Genomic DNA, 24,722 nt, shown 5'->3' with positions numbered 1-24,722 from the left:
TTACAAATTTGCTAAAAAATGAACATGCATTACCTTTGATTAAGTTAAAAAAAGGTTATGAAAAGGCAAGAAAAATATATAAAATATCTGATTCGTGACAGGTTTTTCAGGATATGTTTTGGAACTTCCTTTCAGCTCTTTTTTTCTTACCTATACTCTCTTTCCCTGCCTCATTCTATTTCCAGTCTCTTGTGCACTTACTTCTGTTTTCCTTTATTCCCATTGTATTACACATTCATTCCTCTATACCCAGATCTGACAATGTTTGAGGGAAACTTTTTCCTCAGTTTAATTCAAGTCAGTACCAGAAATCTTAAAAGAACTAATTATCAAGTTTGCACAATACTGAAGCGAACACAGCCATACACACACACAAAAAAGATGTTAAGAAAATGGAATGTACCTCCAATGTAATTGCATTTTTTCATTTCTCCTGACCTTAATTCAGCCAGGACCACAGTTTCTCACATACCTCCTGGGATATCAAAGTTGACCAGCACTGGGAGAGACTCCGGCTATGAACTACAATGTACTTGTACTCCAGGGGCCCTCTCAGAGGAAGCCTGAAAAAAACACTGTTTTACACAAACTTGTGGTAATTGGCCAAATTCTTCTATTGTGTTCTCTTTTGGAGGCCAGCTGGGAAGGCTCTTTTTTTTTCTCAGCTGTCCTCTAATGAAGGAAAACCTTAGTGGTCCTACATTTGGCGACCCAGAAATCAGTCCATCCGTCCTGGTAGACACAGTGCTCCCAGAGAGAAAAAAGGCAAGAATGGATGTGTTGGATGATGTTGAGAGGAGACTAAAAAGGGAAAAAAACAAAATTCTTACTACTTTTCACTTTAGAAGGTGTTCCCTCACTTAAGCCTTTATAACCCTCCCCTCAGGAAGATGTTACTAAAAAGACAAAAAACAAGGCACATAGATATGAGGATGTTGCCTTTATCTGCTGACTACTTGGTGGTTTAGGTTTAAAATCCTCAGGGAGGAATTCATTAAAAATGGATACATTTTATTACCAGAATTATTATTGAAACGACAAGTGTTATATAATGTCAATATAGTAAGATTAATTATATTTCTATATACTAACAATAAATGATTGGAAAATACAACTTTTTAAGTGGGGTAGGTACAGCTCAGTGGTAGAGGGCGTGCTTAGCAAGGACGAGGTCTTGGGTTCAATCCCCAGGGTGGGAGGCAACAATAAAAAAAGGTTGAGGAATAGTGATCTAAAAATTCAAGACAATCCCAATCAAAACTCCAGCAAGCTTTTATTAAATTGACAAGATAATTCTAAAATTTACATGGAAATTCTAAGGACTTAGCAAAGTGAAAAACAATTTTGTAAAAGAAGAAGAAAGTTAGAGAACTCAACACAGAGTATACTAGATTGAAGGTTAAGAAAACATAGAGTAACAGAACAGATTAGAGAAATAAATTTGCATATATAAGGTCAATTGATTTTGACAAAGCTTCCAAAGTAGTTCAATGAGGAAATGATAGTTGTTTTTTTTTAAATGGCTCTGAAACTACTATTTGTATGAAAAAAAATTTGACCTGTACATCATACCAGACATAAAAATTAATGTGAGATTTATAATATAAATAAACATGAAAGCTAAACCAATGAAAATTCTAAATAAAAACATTGGTGAATGTTTTTGTGATCTTGGAGTAGGTAAAAATTCTTGGATGGACAAAAAGTACTGAACATCAAATAAAAAGTCAATGAATTAGACACCATTAAATCAAATAGTCTTTTCAAAAGACATCGGTAATAACAGAAGAAAACAAGCCACAGACTTGGAGAAAATATTCTCAGTACATTCAGCTGACACAATCCACCGTCATGCCCACCAGCATATATGTGTATGTTGGTGAGGTCTGCGTGTGTGTGTGAACATACATGTGCCTGTGTATAAAGCACACCTGCAACATAAAAATAGAAAAAAGTAATCCAATATCCAGTTAAAATAAGGGAAACCTTGAACAGACACTTCCCAAATAATGTTCTCCCAAAGGCCCATGGTAAGATGTTCGATGAATTAGTCATCAAAGAAATGTAAAACAAACCACAATGTGATACCACCACACACCCACTAGAATGGCGGTTCCATTTCAATTGTTGGCAAATTTGTGAAGCAACTGATATGTTCATGCATTACTGGTGGGAATGTAAAATGGTACAAATATTTTGAAAAACAGTTGGGTTTCTTATAAAGTTTAACATATGCTTCCTACACAATCCAACAATTTCACTTTTAGGAATTTTCCCAAGAGAAATGAAAACACATTCATGAGAAGACCTGTGTAAGAATGTCCATATTTTATTGATTTTTTTCATCAAAGCTGGTATCCATGTATGTGTCCATGAACAAGGCAATGGATTAAAAAATAATACAGTATATTCACACAATGGAATACTACTCATCAATAAAAGAAGACACATGACTAACACATGAAACAGCATTATGCTGAGTTAGAGAACCTGGACACATAAGAGTACACACAGCATAATTCACTTTATATGACATTCAAGAACAAGAAAAAGTATGGCCATAAAAATCAGAACAATGGTTGCCTCTGGGAGGTGAGATTGACAGGAAGAAAGGATGAGGGAACTCTTTGAGATGATGACCTGGTGGTTACAAGGATGCATACATTTGAAACAACTTATGGAAATGTACATTTACAATATGTGTCTTTTATTGTATGTAAATTATGCTTCAATTAAAAAACAAAAAACAAGGAGAAAACGACAGAAGTAGAACTATAAGTCAAAATCCATTGGAAAGATACATCGAAACAAAACAAAAACAAAAGGATGAGGCTAAGGCATACGATTTAGGGAGGAATACTTAGATGATAAAACTAAAAGAAAGGAAGTGATTACTAAAACTGAAAAGAATATTTGCATAGAGGGAATAGGAAAGATTTTGCTGGGAACAAGCATTTTGGGGGACTTCTGCTGTGGCTGACAATATTTTTTGACCGGATTGGTTAAGTGCTAATAAAGATGTTAGCCTCATAATAATCAATTAGCTGTACATGCATTCTATAGTAGTCTTCTGCCTCTATACTTGAGTTTACAACAAGTAAGAAGAAAAATAAATAAGTTTAAAAATAAATCAAAGCAATCTGTTTTATAGAACATGTTTGAAGAAGACTCCAGGAAAGTGAGATTTAAGATGAGACTTGCAGGTTGAAACGGGAGAAATGCACTTGGGGAAACGGAAAGCAGGTCACTGTGACTACAGCATGAAGAACCTGGGGAAGAGTGTTAACGAAATTAAGTTGGCGATGAAAGCAGGAGCCACAACATGTGAGATTATAGATTAAAATTTGTGTTTGGGTTTTATTCTACAACAGTGAAGAGACTATGAAGAGTCGAAGGGGTAGAGAAACACTTTTCAGTTGACATTACTGTGTAAGAATTTCATTAAAGGACAAGAAAAATGGAAATAGAAAGTCAGGACAGTAACCGTGTAGATCAGGTTGGAGACACAGTCATTGGAGTTGGGCGGCGACTGTGGAGATGGAGAGTGACGGTGTTCAAGGTATTTGGGTAATTGGGTGACAAGAAGTGAGGAACTAATCATTCTGATTGGCTTCCACCAAGTTTAACTTCGTGAGTAGGTGAAGTGTCATATATGTATTAAAATGGTAATAGATTAGTGCAGGAAAAATGGGGGAAGGGAAATTCATAAGTAATTTTAGGCATCAAAAATCAATACTCCTACCAAAAACCTGAAAACTTATGCCCACTCCCAGCTACCCTATTCCACATGGTGGCAAGAGTTCATCTACGTAACTATTAACGCTCACTTCCCAGACTAATGCCTGCCCCATCCCCTTGCCACCCACACTAACATCTGTCCCTCTAAAATACATTCTTTTTTCTATATGGAAGACACTTTCCTACCATATGCACATGGTTAAATTCGTATCCATCTGCCAAAGCCCATCTCAAATATTGTCATTTTCTTGGAAGCTTACTGAGAGAGTTCCTCTGTGGAAGAGGTGCTTGTCCTCTGTCTACATACTTCTCTATTATAGCTTTATCATATTGTGTTCATTGATTTTTTTCTATATTCCCCATGAAAGCAGAAATCCATTGAAGACAAGGATGATGGCATTGGTTCATCTTTCTAGCCTTACTCTTAGCACAGTACATAAAAAGGAACCAATATTGAATAAACATTAATTAAATGGCTGTTTTGGAACATATTCAATTAATTTGTGCTTCCGCAAAATTTGAAAAAAATTGCTTGCTTAAAGCTGCCTTTGATGATAATATGTAACAATTCAATTCACCAAATATACATATTGATCAACTTGTGCCAGAGTTAAAAATTAGGACTAGAAAAAGCAATAATAAATGGTGCTCTCCTTAATATACTCCCAGTCTAGTTGGAGGATGACATTTGAACAGGAAATTAAAATAAATGTGGTAAATGTCATAATGTAGTTAAAACAGTGATACAGGAATGCAAATGAAGGAGAAAATTATTCTTCTCAGTGGGGATTCCCTTAAGAAGTCACCTTTGATCTGGCCTGTGAATATGGAGTAGTCATTTTATTGAGCCTTTTTTAAAAATTTCAATATATCCATCAACTGCATTTCTCTCAGAGCCTTCAGGTTTTGCAATGTGTGGTCACTGTTTTTAGCCTTTTGTACACCTTATTTAGACATACTGTGAGTCACGGATGAAGGCTTGTTGGAGTCACTAACCCAACTTTACTGATTCACTCCCCTCTTATTTGTCTCAGAGAAACTGCCTGGATGGGAACGTCAGTGTGCTTAAGCCTTGAGTGGTCACTGGCTCAGGAACTTGGATATCATCAAAAAGTCTACAAATAATAAATACTGGAGAGGGTATGGAGAAAAGGGAACCCACTTACACTGTTGATGGGAATGTAAATTGATGTAGCTACTACAGAAAACAGTATGGATGTTCCTTAAAAAACTAAAAATAGAGCCGCCATATGATCCAGCAGTCCCACTCCTGGGCATATATTCGGAAAAGACAAAAACTCTAATTCAAAAAGATACATGCACCCCAATGTTCACAGTGGCACTGTTTACAATAGCCAAGACATGGAAGCAACCATCCATCTGTGCCTCTAGAACTAAGCCTGCAGACCTCATATGTGTCTATGGAACTTGAAATAGCCCTGGGGGCTTGGTTACAGCCCCTCTCGGCCATGGTCCAGGGCCAGTTCTGCCTATCCAGGGACCATCCAGGGACGTGATGACACCTGCCTCACTGCTTTCTCAGGGACTTGGTGGGAGCCATACCTGACACACATCTGCTAATAGACCCACTGTGGGTTAACTGAGTACCCAACTGTGGACCCAGGAACAGACCATTGTCCCAGTGCCACCCTACTGAACAAGATACTGGAGACAGTCTCATTACCTGACTTCAAGACTTATTATATAGCCACATAAATGAAGAAAAAGTGTAGTATTGGTAAAAGGATAGACAAATAGATCAATGGAACAGAATAGAGATCCCAGAAATAGACAACCCCTTCACTTAAATACAGTCAACTGATCAAAGATCAAACTGAGCAATGATAGTCTCTTCAACAAATAGTGTTGGAATGACTGAACATCCACATGCAAAAAAAAAGAATCTAGACATAGACACATACTCTTCATAAAAATGACTCAAAATGGATCATACCCAGCAATCCACTCCTTGGCGTATATCCGCAGAGAACTCTAATTGGAAAAGATACATGCACCCCAATGTTCATAGGAGCAACATATACAATAGCTAAGACATGGAATTAACTTAAATGTCCACCAACAGATGACTGGATAAAGAAGCTGTGGTATATTTATACAATGGAATACTATTCAGCAATAAAAAATAATAAAATAATGCCATTTGCAACAACATGGATGGACCTGGAGATCATCATTCTAAGTGAAGTAAGCCAGAAAGAGAAAGAAAAATACCATATGATATCACTCATATGTGGAGTCTAAAAAAAAGAAAAAGAAAAAAGAGGACACTAATGTGAACTCATCTACAAAACAGAAATGGACTCTCAGACATAGTAAACAATCTTATGGTTACCAGGGGTAAGGGTGGAAAGGGACAAATTTGGGAGTTTGAAGTCTGCAAATGTTAACCACTACATATAAAAATAGATTAAAAAGAACAAATTTCTTTTGTCTAGCACAGAGAAGTGTATTCAGTATTTTGTAATAATCTTTAATGAAAAAGAATATAAAAATGAATAAATGTATATATGTATTATGCTGTGCACCAGGAATTGACACATTGTAACTGACTATACATCAATACAAAGTGAATTAAATAAAATTTAAAAATTGAAAAAAAAAAAAAGGATCATAGACCTAAATGTAAAACATAAAACAGTAAAACCCCTAGAAGATAGCATAGGAGAAAACCTTGATGACTTTGGGTACGGTGATACATTTTTAGATACAATACTAAAGACATAATCTGTGAAAGAAATAATTGACAAGCTGAACTTCATTATAGTTAAAAATTTCTGCTCTGAAAAAGACAATATGAAGAGAATGAGGAAACAAGCTACAAACCGGGAGAAAATATTTTCAAAAGACACACCTGGTGAAGGGCTGTTCTCCAGAATGTACAAAGGACTCTTAAAACTCAGCAGTAAAGTTATATGTAAGTTATGCTTACTTTTATGACACAAAAACCAATAGAGGATAGCCATACAATTAAATTCACAAAGAAAAGTGGGATACAGGTGACAGGATAGCTATTTTTCCTTCCCTTCTGCAATGACCAGAATTATTTGTAAAGTGTTATATACCACATAGTGTAAAAGTTAAAAAGAGTTTCCATTCCACTTTAATATTCTATAAATCAATTTCTCTTCATTGGTTTATTATACCAACATTTAATAGAAGACATTATGCAAATCCTCCCCCTCAATGGGTTAACAAGAGTCGTGGGACAGGATAAAGTGCTGTTACAGCTATTCTGCTGATGTATAACAAGATAAACAAGCCCAGTCAAAAAGTGCACCCCTCTGGTCTGAAATCTCTTCCTAGTAGGAAAGCCTTTCTCCCGATTTGAATGTATATTCGGTTTCCGAATGGGGCTCAGCAGGGTCAGCTGGAGTGTGATAATTATATACTTGCAGGTGTTAATCTTCAGAGCCTGCCTTCGCCTGCTCTTGCCTTCACCCTAGAGGATTTCCTTTACATCCTTTGCAGATGTGGATCACAATACCCTGGACGCTAATATGTAGTGAACGCTTCTACACATTCATTTATATACAGCCTGCTTACAGAAAAGCTTGCTGAGGCATTTTGAAATGGAAACCGAAAAGAGGAGAAAAACAAGCAGATTTCCCTATAAATGTAGACTCTGAAGCCTAAAGGGAATTGTATTTCCACTTGTAAAGCAGAAAAAAATTGGCCAGCTCTAGGGAAACATAACAGGTGTTTTCCCAGGCTAGAGGATTCGGGAAGTATAATGGATGCACAAAAGCAGAAAAAACTAAAAATTTCTACACTCCACGCCTTCAGCCAGGGACAGGGCTAGCTTTCTCTTCTGGTCCCTTCCAGTTATAGCAGAACTCAAGGGTGAATGCACCAAAGTACATTGATGCCAGGAATTGCAAGACCACAGCCGTAGGGAACTGCATGTGCTCCATGGGCAGGGTGTGCTCCCCTGGCGCTTTGGTGTGGCCACCAGCAGTGCTGGCAGGAATGGACACTGGGTTTTGTACTTTGTTACAACAGCTCGAGGACTGGTTCTGGTCATTCACTGCTTTCCAACTGTGACACTCTTCGCTAGTGAGCAGCTTCTTGACCAGTTTGTGGGTTTTCCTGCAGGCGCTGCTTTTCTGACCTTGATGGAGGGAAAGGAAATGAGACCCAAAGAGCTGAAATGTCCCCTTTCACAGCCCAGGACTTCAACACACCTTCTTCTTGCCCTCACATTAGCCTCTCCCTTCCAACTGCATCTTCACATCATCACCAGCTTCCCAGCCTTCCATGATGCCACGTGAGATCCAGAAGAAGTGGGTTCTTCTTCCCCTTATCTATTGAGTAGGTACGTACCACGTGTCTGGCATTGTTCTAGCAGTAAGGAAGAGATAACAAGATCTCTCTCCTCAATGAGCTTACAATGTAACACAGAAGATAAGCAAGTGGAAAGGCTTAACAAGTGAGAGCAGTTCCAGACCCAGCTTTACTTGAACTTCAAGGGCTCTGTGTATGCAAAGTTCCATTCCAGAAATCTGTTCTTGAATTTGAATCTTAATATAAATGGTGCATCACACTATATCTAATGGGTGTGAGACCAAGGTCGGAGGTCATTTTCCCACATCCAGTGATACTCATCATCATCTTAACAATGTTAAGGCTTCAAGATATAAATTTTTGTTCTTCACTGAATTTTATAAAATAATGCAAGAAAGCAAATAGTTATCCTAATAACTGCACAAACACAAGTATACAAATTTGTTGGTACTGCTGGAGTTGATAAAAAAGAACACCTTTGCATAATGGAGCACGGTGTTAATTAGACCACTCACAAGAAAGTGTGAATTTGGCCCTTAGAAGTACAGTTTAAGGGTGACAGTGTGTGACTCAATGTGCTGAAAGTACACATGACAGAAATTCCTATCAAGGCTTAATATCTGTAAGAACAGCTCATAACATTATTATATTACTACGTTGAAATATGAGGATTCTAGAGCATTTATTCTTCAACATGAATTTCTGAGCTGTTTATTTCTTTAAAAGAATCCTGCTATAGCTTTCATAGATAAGTTTTGATGAGAATATATATTGTAAATTGTGATTTCTAAATTTATATCTTTTTATTATATGTCAGTAATTTGTTTTCTTCATAAGTTGCTATGATTTTCTTTTAGAATTTATTCTTAACATATTTACTTAAATGTTATCACTGATTACTGCTGCACAGAGAAAGATAGCTGTTTGGTATTCTTTGTAAGTTGACACCTGACTGAAATTTCTTTTTGTAATTAATAATTTTTGTCAGTTTAAACTCTTAGGTTTCCAGGGTAGAGTCATAGGATCTGCAAATAATGATGAATTTCCCAGCCTTTTCTAATTATGTGCTTTCATTTTCTCATACTTTGCAAATTGAATTGACTACAATTTCCGGAAAACTCTTGAAGAGTGGTTTATAATGTGACGTTATTATAGACCTGATTTAATGGAAATGTTTCAAGCATAAAAAGGTGATTATGATATTTGTGATCTCTCTTTTTATTATTACTATGGTTTAAGAGTGATATTTATCATCTTAAAGAAGTATCATTCCACTCAGTATTACCAGCAGAAATAGATATTTTACTTTGTGTTTTTTAAAGTGTTTTTTTCATTATAAAACTGGATAAACACATTTTAGGTCTATTAAAACATCTTTAGATATCACTAAATTTCCAACTTCAACCATCCATCCATAAATTTTCTATTTATCGGATAAGCACTACTTTATAGTGTTTTTTTGTTTTAACTTATAATAAATTATCTTTGGCTCACTTTTGTATACAAATTTGACCTCTAAAATAATGAGAAATGTTTTATAATTGTCTATTTTGTATTATCTGCCATTTTAAAGTGGTATTTTAGTTCCTTAAAATGAACTGAGAAGTATTCCTTTTTATGTCATCCATAATGTCTTTAAAAGTATTGAAATCTTTGTTCTTCAAAGTTATAAGCAATTTTTGTCTGAATTTATTATTTGGATTGAGCGATTAAAAATGATCCTATTTTGAAAACTTTAAAAATGATTTTTATGGGCTCCTGGTAAATTTTTTTAAATGAGCTGATTATTCACCTTTCTCTCTCTAAACATATAATGCTTCTGGATAAATTTAATAAAGTGTTTTGATATACGTAGTAGCATTAAGAATTAAAAGCTGGAAATGCCTGTGCCATAAATGAAGAGGACTCGTTTCCAGGGCAAAGACTGGAAGCTGAAGACAGAAGGACTTGTAGGTTTATGCATTTGAAGCTGCAGAAGCTATAGGTGGAGATTTGCAAAGTAAAATTAAATAAAACTAGACACTTAACAATATTAAAATAAAAAATAAACTCATTTTTCAAAACCAAATGTAGCACTTCAAAAAGAAAACGGTCACATATCAGGCTGTCAGTTAAATCTCAATCAATTTCAAAGAATCAACACTATCCTGACTACATTTTTATTAGAATAAACTAAGTTAGAAATCTTCAATTAAATGACAATCTAAATGCTTTATATTGAGAAACTAAAAAAAGGATACCTTAATTATTCCTGGCTTAAGAAGAAAGTGTAATGGAAATTATAAAAGATTCCATTCAAAACAGCAGCATAAGTAATGTATGTTAGAAACATGTGACTTGCAGCTAAAGCAATGCATAAAAATTTTAGCTTTATATTCAGTTAATAGTAATAAAAATGAAACAGTATTGCCTTTGAAACAATCAACTAGTATTAAAAACAAGTTACATTCATTACCCACCTTTTCCCCACTTAATAAGTAGAAAATAATAAAGAGTGGACTTGTAATACAAAATCACAAACAGTAGGATGGCTATAATCAGAAAGACAGACAATAGCAAGTTTGGGCAAGGACTGGGAGAAATTGCAACTCTTGTACATCGTTAGTGGGAATTTAAAAAATGGTGCAGCCCTTTGGAAACAGTCTGGCCACTCCTCAAAATGTTAAACGTGGAGTTACCATATGACCTACCAATTCCACACCTATGTCTCTACTCAAGAGAAATGAAGATATACCTCCACATAAAATCTCAGACACAAATGTCCATAGCAACCTTAATCACAACAGACAAAAGGTGGAAAAAACCAAGATGTCCATCAAGGGATGAATGAATGAATACACAGCGTGTGGCATGTCCATATAATGAAATTTGTTTGATAATAATAGAGAATGAAGTCTTGATACATGCTACGACATAGATGAATAGCAAAAACATACAATATTATATGTTAGATGAAAGAAGCCAGTCACAATATACTGCACATTATTTGCACATTATGTGATACTATTTATATGAAATGTCCAGAACAGACAAATCTGTAGAAACAGGGAGTATATTAGTGGTTGCTTAGAGCTGGGTGGGAATTACACAGGTGGGAGAGCAAGAACTTGTTTTTAACTTAAACAAATTAAAATGTTCATTAATGGGTACAAGATTACATTCAGGGTGATAAAAATGATCTCAGATGGTTATGGTGATGGTTACAGTACTCTGTAAATCTAGTAAACATCATCAAAAAATCACTTTAAATGAGTGAACTTTATGGTGTGTAAATTATATCTCAACAAAGCTGTTTATTTTTTAATTAAGATGTATTTTGAGAAATTTGTTTCACTAAGATAGTAGTTAATAATTTTTGCTATATGACCCTGAAAATGACCATCAGTGGTATTTGGACTTGGCCTAACTGCTAGTTCTCTTTGTTACAGTAATCAATTAGCATAATCAAAGAAGCCCAAGACTGGAGATATACATATGTATATATAATAAAATTTAAGAGCCACTTATGATTGAAAAATATTCTCAGAAAAATAGGAATAGAAGAGCAATTCTTCATCCTAATAAAGGGTATCTTGCAAAACATTGCAAACCTCCTTCTAACTGGCAAAAAGAACATCCATGGAGGAATAGGCAGATGTGTTATAGTCATAAAGTGAATAAACCTAATAATTAAATAATTAAAATAGAATTATTGTTTTAACTTGAATTCATCTCAAAAACATAAGATTAAATGAAAAAGGGAAGTTATACAAATTATATAAATCAATACACACACATAGGCATGTTATTTATGGATAAAAAATATATAGCAATAGTTTAAAGTAGGGACCCAAATTACGCAAAACAAGTACACTACAGTGTTTGCTTTTATGGAAAAAAAAAAAAAGAAAGGAACTAAAGACAATAACGGAGAGGCTTCAGATTTATCTGCAATACTCTATTTACTTAATTCTAAAAATTTAAGCTACAGAGATTAAAAAAAGCCAAAATTAATCAATTTCTGCAGTGGATACATGGGTATATGTTATTATCTTTAATTTACTGTGGTTTAAAAATTACAAATTAATTTCCGGGTGATTTTAATATTACTAAAATATCCTTACAGGTTGCTAAATTATTTTTTAATTATAATGCTATTTAAAATTATTAAATTTCTACATTAAAGGTTTGTTACACAGTAGTATTAATCTAAGCTTCTGTGTATATCCATTTCCTCCTATAAACATAAAATATATTCTTATTTTAGCTTTATCACAGTAAGTCACAAAGATATTCAGAAATTATAGACTATTTACCACCAAGTACACTGATGACACAACTTTGTTAAAACATGTGAAATTAAGTAAACCATATTCATTAAAGATAATTTTTTCATAGCTATTACCCTGCCAAGTTTTCTACTTTTCCCTGAGAAAATTTTGGTTCATTTTATATTTCAAATTTACGAAGCTTTCTTTTTATTATTTGTGCTCACTTCTAACCTTGTATTAAAATGCATCTTCCATGTAAGTAATTTTTTTTTCCAACTCCATATCCAGAGGACTCACAAGAAAACCTAAAGCAGAGGTAAGTTTCAGAAGCCTTAATGAATATCTGTTGAACAGATGAATTAATACATAGAATTCCAGAAGCAGCTTCTTTCTTGACATTATGTGTCTTTATTAGTATATAGTGAAATTAAACTGTTCACTGTGGAGTTCTCCTGTCTACCACATTCAAGTCACGCCTGTCTTTGCTCCTCACCCTTGCTTAGTAATATTCTTCTTTAAGGATGTTATCTACCTACTTCCCCAATTTCTACTGCTTTGTTCCCAGGAGAAAATACCTGAGCCCTGAATCTATTCCATCATATCATATTACCCTGACAGCACCACTTCAGGCAAAAACATTTTGATGCTTGTGACATATGTAGGCTTTTAAAAAAATATTATGCAAGATAGCATCTTAATAGCACTTAGCCTCTGATAAGCAACCGATGAAAGCTTGCTATTACTTTATTAATTGCTTGCATGAGGATCAGGGAGGGAAGGAGGAAGATATTCCATATAGTTCAGGTTCCTTCTAACAGGGAGCTCAATACGTTATTTTAAAGCAACATCCCATAATATTGGTTATGTGTCTTGTTTAAGTTTAAAGTCTCTACAATTTTATTCATTTTTGAAATGTAGATAATGCAATCTCTATTTTACATCCCCGATCAGAGAATTCTTGATTAAATACAGGCAGGGAAAATATTGTAAACTTTTGTCAATATTGGGAGGAAAATCTTACACCCTACCCTTATTTTATGGAGGATGGAACTGATGACTAAATATCTTAGGATTTAGGAATAATGTAAGTAATTAGTGTTTAACAGAAATTTAGTGTTTAAACAATGCCTGCATGTATGCAGTCTGATCGAACAGATAAAATGTAGATGAGGACAGAAACCTAGGGCTCCTGGTCCCTTCCATTACATCTCACTGGCTCCAAATATACTTCATTCTTTCATTCTCAGAGGAATCTAAAATGATTTTCTAGATTTTGGACAGACTCAGGCTGTATTGTTCCTACTGCTTTGTATTTGCCTCCAAAAGTAGTGTATTGTGGATACTTATCAAGTAAATGAAGGACAAAATAGAGTTTTTCAAAGACTGTTGGTTAGGCTGAGCATTTAAATTCTTTAAAAATGCAACTCCGTGCTTTGAAAAATGTTGCTGAAACACCGGTAGCTCAGCTAGCAGTTCCCAGGCAAGAGATTCTACAAAATACACTCAGATATGTGCAACCACATGCAAGTCTATTGCTGCCCAACTGCTGTGTGTTGATAGTACAATTTCACTGTCTTATTAACATATCTTCAAAGATAAAGATACTCTGCGTATATTGGCTTCTAAAGTCAAGTCACCTAAGGAAAGTCTCAGTTATCATGGAGTCTTGTCAAAGCTTTTTAAAAATCCTTATGTAAAATTATCTCAATGTCTGAAATAAATGGAATTAAACTATATGCCAAGAAAGGGAAGAGGAGGTTTGATTACTCACTTTTATGACTCATTTATCCAAATGCCAACTACTATCACCTATCCAAATGCCTAGAAGTAGAATAATCTACTTCTTAGATTCCTTTGCATCTTCCCTTTTATTTCCAAACTCAACCCAAGATAGATAAGTAGGTATATATATATATATATATATTTTTTTTTTTTTTGAGAAGGTTTGTGATGCAGTACAAAACAAAAGGTGGTTGAAGGTAAAATCCTTTCCTGCCCTTTGTTCTATTAAATCTGAGTTCTGGCAGGAAATTGCAATAAGGGCAGGGAGGTGGTGAGAAACAGAAGCATTGAGGTAAAGACTCAGGCTAGCCCTGATGGGACAAGATAAGCCCTGTGGTCATTGTACAGGAGGTACCAGTACCTTGTACAGGATGGCACAAGATAAGCCCTGTGGTCCTCGTATAGGAGGTACCGGTACCTTGTACAGGATGGGACAAGATAAGTCCTGTGTTCCTTGTACAGGAAGTAGCAAGCTGTGCTCATAATTCTTGTTAGTCATCATTTAAGCATAGAATCCTGTGTGCATCTGAGAGAGAGAGAAAAAAATCAATCATTCATGTTAAACCAAACCTAACAACTACTGTGAATAATTATTTAAAAAGTGAAGTTAGGATTGGATTATGTGTGGGTAAAGAGAAATGTCTAGTAGAAAAGGAATAGAGATTGTGCAATGCAGCCATAGCAAAGACACAGAAAACTGGCCAAAAGCCTGACTCGTTGGAGACTTGAGCTCAGGTATGTGCCAAGAGGACTGATTGAGCCAGGTTGGCATACCTTGCTGAGGTCTAATGGGTCGTGGTGGAACGTTCACGGCGGAACATATTCTTGGAGAAGTAGAGCCCAGATCCCTGTGTCCATGGAGAATTTCCAGATATGGTATGTGCTAAAAAGGTTAACTTAAGTTTTCCCAGTCTCTTTTTCCATATCAAGCATTCAACGTATTTTGCATTTTTAAACTAGAGAGTGCCTAGGAGGCAAGTCCAAAAAAAATTAGTACAAGAAATTATTAAAAATATGATGTCAAAAGAACCTCTTGAATAATTTGACCCGTATCCCTATCCACATTCCCTTGCCAAAATCATTTTACACTCAATTTTTTGAAAGCCTCTCTGCATTGGTGGGTGGGCTACATTTGATAAGGAAGGTAGTGTTGCTATCCTGGAATCAACTTAAGAGAAGCTTAAAAGAAGCTCGGAAGGCAGTTCTCTTTCGGATCTAAAAAATACTCTCCATTAAACCTGTACAATCCTCCAAATCAGATTGCCCTTCTCCCTCCTTCTCTGTCAAAGCTCTCCTTTATCAGTAAAATCACTTGCTTGGGAACTGGCACCTGAAAAGTAGAAATGCAAGATTTCTAAGCCCCATTAATGCTAGGGCAGCCAGACGTTAAATAAATAGCTGTCATTTTAACTTTATTCTATGGTTCTCAACATGTCAGACTTACCAAAAAAAAAAAAAAAAAGGCGGGATGGAATTTTAACATGGACAAGTATGATGTATGGTACAGATATTGTGGAAGTACATACAGTACACCCGGTTTGATGTCTCCTGTAAAATTCCAGTTAACTTTGTAAAATCTGACCTAAAATATATCTCAGTCAAACATTACCATCAACATAGCATCAAGAATGCACTGAAATTTCCTGTAGAATTTGAAAATGTAAAGACTTTGATTTTTCAGTTTGGTTTGTACTGCTTTATTTTTAAAAAGAAAATGACAACATTTATTAACTGTGAATTTTTAAAATGTTGAATAAAAATGAAGAATAACAAACTTCAAAGAAAAGAAAAAAATACTTGGTAATTTGTCTATTGCCTAAGGAAGCAGTATGAATGTTTCAAATTATTTTAAAAATCATTAAATACATGAATTGTGAACACTGAGTTAGTGTACGTTATTGTATGTAAGAAATTAGCATACAATGAACTGAAAGCTAAATTGTTGCTGAACTATGTTGGTTTCACCTTTCTGAAATAGGAATACTTAACTAAAACAAGTCTGTACCCATTAATCCACTGTTTTCAACATCACAAACTTTATATAAGAAATAATATTTATAATTTATATAAATAAATAAGATGCTCATAGAGATTTAACATTCAATAATAATGTTTATAATAGCAAAACATTTGTAAATACTTTTATCCCAAGTGAAAAGAGTATGATTATATTTTGAAAACACATAATCATATGAACATACACTAAACATTGGAAGTGCACAAAAGGTTAAGGATGCTTATTGCTAGGTGACGAAACTGCAAGTGCTCATTTGATTCTTTATATTCTGCAGTATTTAAAAAATTACTTTTAATAAGCTTAAACAAAATCTACAGTCAGAAAACAATGCAAAACAGAAAATATACCTTAGAGGTGATAAAAAGGCATTTGAGTGGGCTTTAAAGGTAATATTCTATTTTTTAATTGGGTAGCCAATTATACTTGGGTATTTGTTTTTATTATGATGATAATTTTTATAATTTATATATATTACCTAAAGTGTTTGAATCAATTTACAATTATTGGGGGAAAGTCATTTTATTAGTAAAGGTATTATTAAAATTAATATGTTAAGTATAATTTAAAAAACATTAAATAGTATTAAAAATTATAGTTAATAATATTGTGTTGCATATCACAATTGTTAAGAGAGTAGATCTTGAAAGTCCTTATCTCAAGAAAACTGTTCCTTTTGTAACTGTGTATGGTGTTGGATGTTAACTAGACTTACTGTGGTGATCATTTTGCAAAATACACAAATATTGAATTATTATGTTGTATACCTGAAATTATATATCTCAATAAAAAATTAAATGTAAAAAAATTATAAATTATATACTCTCTCAAACCAAAAACCAGTTATAAAGGACAAACAAGAATGGCTATTATCTTCACTAACATTTCACACTGATCAGGAATCAATCACCATTTTAAGCCAAAAAAATGTAAAAATTGAAAAGTACACATACTGAAAAAGATAAAGTCTTTATTACTAAAGATACTCTGAATATGTATCTTAGAAATTCAGGAGAATAAGTAGAAAAATTCTTACAAAAGAAAACCAGTAAGAAAACTCAATAAACTGGTTATTTGACATTTTAATGTAATAATGTTAATGGCCTCTCTGTATGTCAACACTAACCAGTTAGAAATGATGGTGCAAGGGAGCAGACTCTGTGATACTTGAAATTGGTCATGATAAATACTGCAATAATTTTTCTGAGTTCTTGGTGTAGAGACTGTGAAGTGATTATATCATCAAAGTGCTATTTGATATGTTCTTCTGCATCTGTGTTTCCTCTAAATTAACAGTTGAGTCTAGAGGTTTAACCAGACTCCGTTTCAATATTTCTGAGAGCACTTCATATTTGTAGGTAATGTTGTATTCCTCCATCAAGGCATACATAATGTCTAGTTCTCTTTTTGTGGTACCAGCACCCATTGAAAAACAATGCTTAGATTCATTAATAATTCAGTAAGTGTGGCAAAATGATGATAATCCAGGTCTTTTATTTTTTCCTTCATGTATTACCTGGAAAGTTTCTGTAAATAACAAACTCCCCTCAACTTCTATCTGTTTATCTACTGGTATATTTGTTAATAGAAAAAAAGTAGATAATTTTCCCATTAATTACCTGTTTTCAAAATAACAATTTACTTCACTAGCATTCTCCCAAACTGACCAATTTATTTTCTTTCATTTACATTTTATAATATTCTTTTTCAAACTCTAATAGATTAGGATCTGAATTCTTAATATTCTTAATATGAGTTAATAGTTAAATTTCCCACTTCACGTCCTTTTTTTTCTTTTAATACATTGTACATAAATGTCCACCATTATTTACTGAATCAAAGTATAATTTTATAAAAACTTCTTCAAAGTAGATTTAGGAAATATATCAATGTTGAATATTTTCATAAGTTTCCAAGATTTAATTAGTAAAAATAATGATGTGATGCAAATGATTTAACACAACCCTCTTTGGTCATTTTTCATGAATTTCTTTCTTTTTTTTTTTAAGCTAAATCAGAGAAAAGTTTGTTTCTGAATCAAATAGTATAAGCAATTTATGACAAATGCAGTATTTTAAAAAATTCCCCTCTAAAAAGTATGCACCAGTTTAAAATTTTTAGCTGCAGGGCTCAGGAATTCAGTGTTTCCCAGTACCATGATCAATATATTATTTTTAATTATTATAAAATTGAATATATGAAAAATCATGTCACATAGTTTATAGAAACTTCGATTATTCAACTAGCTAACTTTTTCTCAGCCTTTTTCTTAGCCTCAGCTCTGATTTCTCTTCTTTCCAGAGATATATGAACACTCAAGACAATTAAAGTCCATATTCAAGTCGTTACTAAAGAAACTTTAGATTTTACAGCTACAATTCTGCACCCGATTCAAATGTGTGGGATTTTTTCCGCCACACCTCCAAGCAGTTCTCTGACACCCTGTACATCCGGTAATTCAACTCAGTTTTGATCCTATCTACAGGGAGATGGCATCAGATTTCACAGTGTGAAGACTCAGTTCCACAAAGCTGCCCTCCGCTTCAGACACCAATCATAAATCTGGCTTGTTACCTGTGCTTCGGATCAACTGGCTATAAATCAGAGGTTCCCATAACCCCCTTCTTGGGTTCAATTAACTTGCTAGGGCAGCTCACGGAACTCAGAAACCAGTTTACTCAGGAGATTGCCAGTTTATTACAAAGGATGTTAAAGGATGTGACTCCACAGCCATGTTAGAGCAGGCAGATAGCTAGATATAGGCAGAGAAAGGGGGAATCAGACCAAATGGCAGGAATTGGGCAAAGAGGAGGGGCCTGGGCCAAGTGCAGGAAAGGCTACATCTTGTAAACAACAGGGGTCCTTGCGCAGACACAGAAAAACAGGAACCTCTGGGCTGATAAGAAACCACACATTTTGGGGTGACAAGTGTCCTGGAGGCCAACAAAGAAAGGTGGGAGAGGCAGGAATCTCTAGTGTCTAAATGTAATCTTTTGCTCATTATGCCCTTATTTCAATAAAATTAGCCTTGCAGATTAAAATTACGCATGATGCACTGGTGCCATGACACTTCCAGTCTAGACTAAATAAGTAGAAAAATCCCTCCTCCCCTCAGGAAAGTGGAGCTGGGATGAAAATGAGAGAACACGACCCCAAACCCCTCCCCTCTCAGTGAATATTCTGCCCATTCATTTTTACATTCTGTGTAAACAACTTGCCAAAGAAACTCAGGGCAGTTGCTCACCTTAGTTGCTAGCTCTCCCCTTGAGAGTGCACTATCTCTCCCTAAATCAATGCCCACTTTACTTTTTTGACCTCCCTGTCTCATCTCTGAATTCTTCCTGGGACAAGACAAGAACCTAATCGCCAGCAACATCCAAATTAAGAAATACACAAAGCAAGGTATGGGGAAATGGTGCAGAGCTTCTCCCAGGGCCTCTCTCCCCACACCACCAACCTGAAGTTCTCACAAGATGGCTATTTGGGGTTTTCATGGAGGTTTTATTACACAGGCATGATTAACTAAGTCATGGACCACTGGTGATTAAACTCAAATCCAGCCCCTCCGCCCTCTCAAGAGGTAGGGGTAGGAGGAGAGTGAGACCAAAAGTTCTAACTCTCTAATCACGTGGTTGGCTCCACTGGCAACCAGCCTCCATCCTTAGGTGCTTTCCAAAATCACCTCATTAACAAAACATAACTAAAGATGCCTTTCTCTCCCTTATCACAGGAAATCCAATGGCTTTAGGAGCTTTGTGCCTGAAATGAGAACAGAGCACAAAAAGTGTTTGGATGTCACATTGTGACATGACTTTTTGCAGAAATGTGCTTCATCATGAGTCTTAACCAGTGGAAAGGCAGGTATGGAGGAACCATCATGTGATTCCCCAGATCAGATACAGGTGGAGAAGCAAAACTAACAGAATGTTACTAACCAGGGTGAAAGTAATGAGCTGGTCTGAAACATTCGTTTCTCTGAAGTGTATAAATGGTCAATTCCTTTCCCTAGATCTCTGGCTACATACAGCCCATAATATAAGGTTCTTCTTGCATGGCTCACTACAGTTTTGTTCATGATTCAGTCAGGTGCTGGGTAAATCCATTGAGGCTGACACAAAGTAGACAAGAGCTAGGGCAGATTGCCTCTTCCTACGTATTTTAAACCCCTTGCAAGTAGTCATTCTCTAGCACATTTTATCAGTTATTATCCCAGTACAGAACAGATAATAGAGTCAAATTAGGCAAGAGTGTCTAATAAAAAGCCTATTATCAAAAGTGTCTTGGAGTTTTAGGGAAACTGATAAGAAGAAATTGTGCAATATCCCGGGTCTCGTGACAGCCAAGACCTACTATTATTTCCCTAAACCGGAGATCTCATTTTCTCAGTAATATGGGTTAATAACTCTGAAATGAATTCCATGTATTCTAGAAATGGACAAACAAATATATACTAAGGACAGTGGCAGCCAGGTTCCTAAGGGCTGGAGAAGGGAACTATACAGAAGTGTGAAGACTAGCATGAATGCTATGGTGTCAGATTAGATGCGGATTTATAAACTGGTAGACCTTCCATAAATCTGTTTGTTGGGAGGCCTAGAAGCAGGACCACACAGCAATGAGCACACCTTGAACCACTTAGAGCTGGAACTAGATCTCCATGGCGAAATGGCTCATTCCAGGGCTGGGGCACTAAAAGTACAAGAGGACTCTCGAATATTGTGCTGAGCCTTAAAGAAAGTACTCAAAGAACGATGGGACACGTCAAGACGATGTTAGAACCAGCGTGAAGGACCCTCAGTAGCCAAGACTCTGACAATCTGACGTGAAAATAAATATATTAGCAGACTATAACCCCACTGAATAAAATTAACATGCTCGAGTCCATACCGGTGTAAATAAAGAATAGATAATTAAACAAGAAAGAAGAAAAAGGAAGAAATGACTACCAGAAACTGAAGAAAACCACATAGCGGGAGCTGTGGCCTTTGGTACAGAGATGAAGCTCATCAGTGGGGATCCAGAAGGGAGAAAGTCAGAAAGCAAAGAACTGCCCATCAGCCCTCTCATCCGTCCATCCATCTCCAGCTGGTGCTTCCCCTTGATGAATCCTTACCAGAAGCTAGAGGTCATGGCAGCACAGTGATGCAGTCTGTGCAGGTCAGATTCCTAGGAGACAGAGAACTGGATGGCAGGATGGTTTGTGGACCCGCAGGAGCAAAAAGAGATAATCCAGCAAACTCTTTTTGACATGAGCTTTTCCCCAAAATAGACATTTAGCCATTTTTGTGTTCTTTTATTAAACAATTATTGACAAAAAGACAGAACTTCATGAAAGTCAAAACTCTTCGCAACTTGGTTCCAACCTATCTTTTTTAGCTTTTCTCCACCACCCTGTCTTGCTCTATCTCATAAACTAAGCTCCGATCTTATCCAACTATGTGATGTTTTGAAGCCACTTACTTACAGCACTTTGGCTTTACCTACCTGTTTTCCTGTGCATAGAACACTCTTCTCACTTACTTAACACAAAATTTCCTACTAATTCTTAAAGGTCTAGGTCACATATAACCTCCTTTCTCTTCTTCCCAACTGCTACTAGGCAAGTGAAGTTTTGCTCCACTTTTATTTGGCAGAGGTAATTTATGAGAGATTTGTGCTTCAATAACATTTATTCCAAAATCAATTAACAAAACGTACCATGTAGTGTATATAGAGAGAAAGAGAAAGGTGTTGTTGGTCTCTTTCCCAGTTAAACTGAGATCTTTGTATTTTTGACAAGTACCTGACATACAATTCAGGCACTCTATAAATAATTGTTGAGATGAATATATGATGACTTAAGTGATATAGAAATCTGATTTTCACACTATTCTTCATGAGGCCCTATATTCAGCTACAATGTTTGAAGAGTCAAGTCCCCAGATCACCAGCCACCTTCATCATCACACAGCTCATTCAACCAGATCACCAGCTCTTATGTTTATTTAATACACAATAATGAAAAAGTACTAAGACACCACAGGACATTTTAAGAATATCTTGCATTTAAGATTGAAAATTATATATACAGTCAGACTTCTGTATCTGCCTTTGGTTGAATCTGTGGATATGGAACCTGCAGATACAGAGGGCAGATATCAAAGGATGACTGTATATATATATATACACACACACACTATATATATATACACACACACACAAAATTGGATTTGATTACAGCATAGCATAGGAGGAATGGCAGGTATTTTATGTCCCCTTTTTATAAATAAAGAAATGCAGAAGCAGGGAAGTTAAATAACTTGCTCAAGATCAAATATCTCGCAATGAGGCAGGACAACATGGTCATGATGGATACACCTTTCCTTGAAGAAGTTTATGAAAAACAGAGGAGAAAATGTCAATAAAGAGACAGACTCTCCTAATAATGGCTGTAATTCTCTGTTCCATGTAATATATCCTTGTTGCTTATCTGTTCTACACATGGTGGTTTGTATCTCTTAATTCTTTAACTTTATCTTGTCATTCTCCTGTCTCTCTTCCCACCGGTATCCACTAGTTTGTTTTCTGTATCTGTGAGTCTGTTTCTGTTTTGCTATATACATTCATTTGTTTTACTTTTTAGATTCCACATGTAAGTGATAACATACAGTATCTGCCTCCCTCTGACTTATATAGCCATTATTTTGTAACAACTTTAAATGGAGTGTAATCTATAAAACCCCTGAATGACTATGTTGTACAACTAAAGCTAATATAATATTGTAAATCAACTTCAATAAAAAAAATTATACTGGGGAAAAAAGGAGATAGTCTTTCCTGGCAGAGGTCTTGGGAAAAAGCCAAACCTCCTGAATTTAAAATTGGAATGTCTACATCAAATCCTCTCTTCTCCCTAGAGAAGCATCAGCAAGAATTGCCAATGCTACCTGTGAATATGGAAGACAATATTCTCTTAACATGGCTTCTTTCCTCCTTTCAGGTGGAGTAAATGATCCTTTTCTGAGCAAGGAATGTCATCCTGCTCGCCTAAGGAGATTAATGCATGTTCTAAATGGGAGTGATCTGTGTTTCCCTCACTGACCAACTCTGGCTGGAGAAATGAATTGCTGCCAGTTTTATGCGCAAGAAAAATTGTTGCTCTTGCTAGAATTACTAAATTGAATTGGAGGTCTGTTCACATTAATTCCTCAGTGGTCACTACTACAAGAAATGCTTTACATTTGGCAACTTTTGTTATAGAAAACGAGGAACCTCAAGCTGGTTCCAAGAGGAGGGAAGTTAATTACAGATACCCACATGAAAGATGTGACTTTCATAGAAATCTAGGAACAGAAACATCACCTGAGGAATCTGAACACTTGTAACTGGTAGGAGAGTCTACAGACACAAAGTAGCTACAGGTACTTCAATAGCAGAAGTCACAGGGTTTCTGTTGAAGTAATTGGCCGTGAACATGTACATGGTTATACTTTGTATGTCTGTTTCCTTCCAGTCTGTTTTTAATATTTTCTTTCTTTTTTCTCAAACTCTTAATTTATCCCTCTCCCCCTCCTCCCTTTTGGTAACCATAAGTTTGTTATCTATGTCTGTAAGCGTATTTCTGTTTTATAAATAAGTTCATTTCTATCACATTTTAGATTCCACATAAAAGTGGTATCATATGATTCTTGTCTTTCTCTGACTGACTTACTTCACTTAGTATTATAATCTCTAGGTCCATCCATGTTGCTGCAAATGGCATTATTTTATTCTTTTTTATAGCTGAGTAGTATTCCACTGTGTGTGTGTGTGTGTGTGTGTGTGTGTGTGTGTGTGTATGTGTGTGTGTGTGTGTGTGTGTATCTCACATCTTCTTTATTCATCTGTTGGTGGACATTTAAGTTGCTTCTGTGTCTTCATCTGTTGTAAATAGTGCTTCTATGAACATTGGGGTGCATGTATCTCTTAGAATTAAGAGTTTTCATCTTTTCCAAATATATGCCCAGGAGTGGGCTTGATAGATCATATGGTAACTCTCTTTTTAGTTTTATAAGGAACCTCCATACTGTTCTCCATAGTGGCTGTACCAATTTATATTCTCACCAACAGTGTAGGAGGGTTCCATTTTTAATGTTTCTTAACTTAAATTCTCAAGACAGTCAGACCTGCTGGTTGTGCCTCTTAAAATCTAATATAAATATGAATCATCTGAGAATCTTGGTAAAATGCAGATTGATTCAAGAGGGCTTGGACAGAGCCTGAGATTTCGTGTTTTTAATAAGCTGCCTTGTGATGCCAAAGATGCTTGTCCACAGATCATGATTTGAGTGTAAGGTAGAGCATCTTACCAAGTCAGGTAATAGGTGTATGTGGCCAGTTTAATGGCTTGATTGTCCTTAGGTCATGTGCCTATGATTTGTACAATCACTTGGGGCCAGGGCTTGGGGATAGGTTGTTCATTATATGAAATATACAGGGACTGTGACAGGGGAAGTTTACGAAAGAAGAGTCTGGAATTGGGCTGGCACTCTAAATTATGCCTCCTATATGCAGTTACTTCCCCCTGAGTATTGGTCTTAGTTTAGTACCTTTGTCTCCTAGTGAGAATCACCTCTGAAGATCAAAAGAGGGTCAGACACTCAGAGCCTCCCTACTCA

The sequence above is a fragment of the Camelus dromedarius genome, chromosome 8, assembly GCF_036321535.1.
Source record: "Camelus dromedarius isolate mCamDro1 chromosome 8, mCamDro1.pat, whole genome shotgun sequence".
Lineage (NCBI taxonomy): Eukaryota > Metazoa > Chordata > Mammalia > Artiodactyla > Camelidae > Camelus > Camelus dromedarius.
The sequence above is the reverse complement of the archived record's forward strand: the minus strand, read 5'-3'. Positions refer to the sequence as shown.